The sequence below is a fragment of the Crinia signifera genome, chromosome 3, assembly GCF_055691185.1.
Source record: "Crinia signifera chromosome 3, ASM5569118v1, whole genome shotgun sequence".
NCBI lineage: Eukaryota > Metazoa > Chordata > Amphibia > Anura > Myobatrachidae > Crinia > Crinia signifera.
Window position 1 is genome coordinate 276,721,125 of NC_139219.1, and position 725 is coordinate 276,721,849.

Sequence of the window (725 nt, forward strand, 5' to 3'; positions counted from 1 at the left end):
TGGTCATTACTTTACATAGAGACAAACTATTTACTGGTGTAACTGTAGGCTGGACCTGAGAGTAAATTAGCACTTTTGGCTAACAACATAATGCTGTTTGTCTATAATGACACTCCATTCTATTGTTGATTTGATTCCTTTTGCAGGGTTTAGGGTTCATTTTAATAAGTCACCGTCTGGTCCTAATACACTGCATAATAACCCCTTTTATAGTTCAACCTTATCGCTCAAGCTTGGTAGAAGTTTACTACAAACACTATACAGGGCTACAATGACTAAATACAGATTTACATAGGTTTCTTAAAATAAACATCTTCATACACTTTGCATTATTCTTCATCTGCTATTGAGAATTTTTAGAAATAAAATTTTCCCCTATTTTTTGAAAAGATAACACAATTGTTGCTTTTCCCTCTCTCAGTTGGGACAGGTAGCCTTATTGAAAAGTGTGATTTTCCTTTAAATCTCATTACACCATTCAGATGTTATCCTAACATTCAAGAAAAACCTATATGGTTTATGATCACTATATGCTAGGTTATTATGCCAAGTGATTGCTCTTTCCAAAACTACTGTTGCCCAGGTTGCAGGATGGTCTTAATACTAAAGCATTTTTTTTCTTCTTTAAATGTTAGGTATTTCAGTCTTTGACCCGGGAGATGGGGGGGGGGGGGGGGGGGGGGAATAATGCGGACTTCCACTTCAATGCATGATAAATATATCCA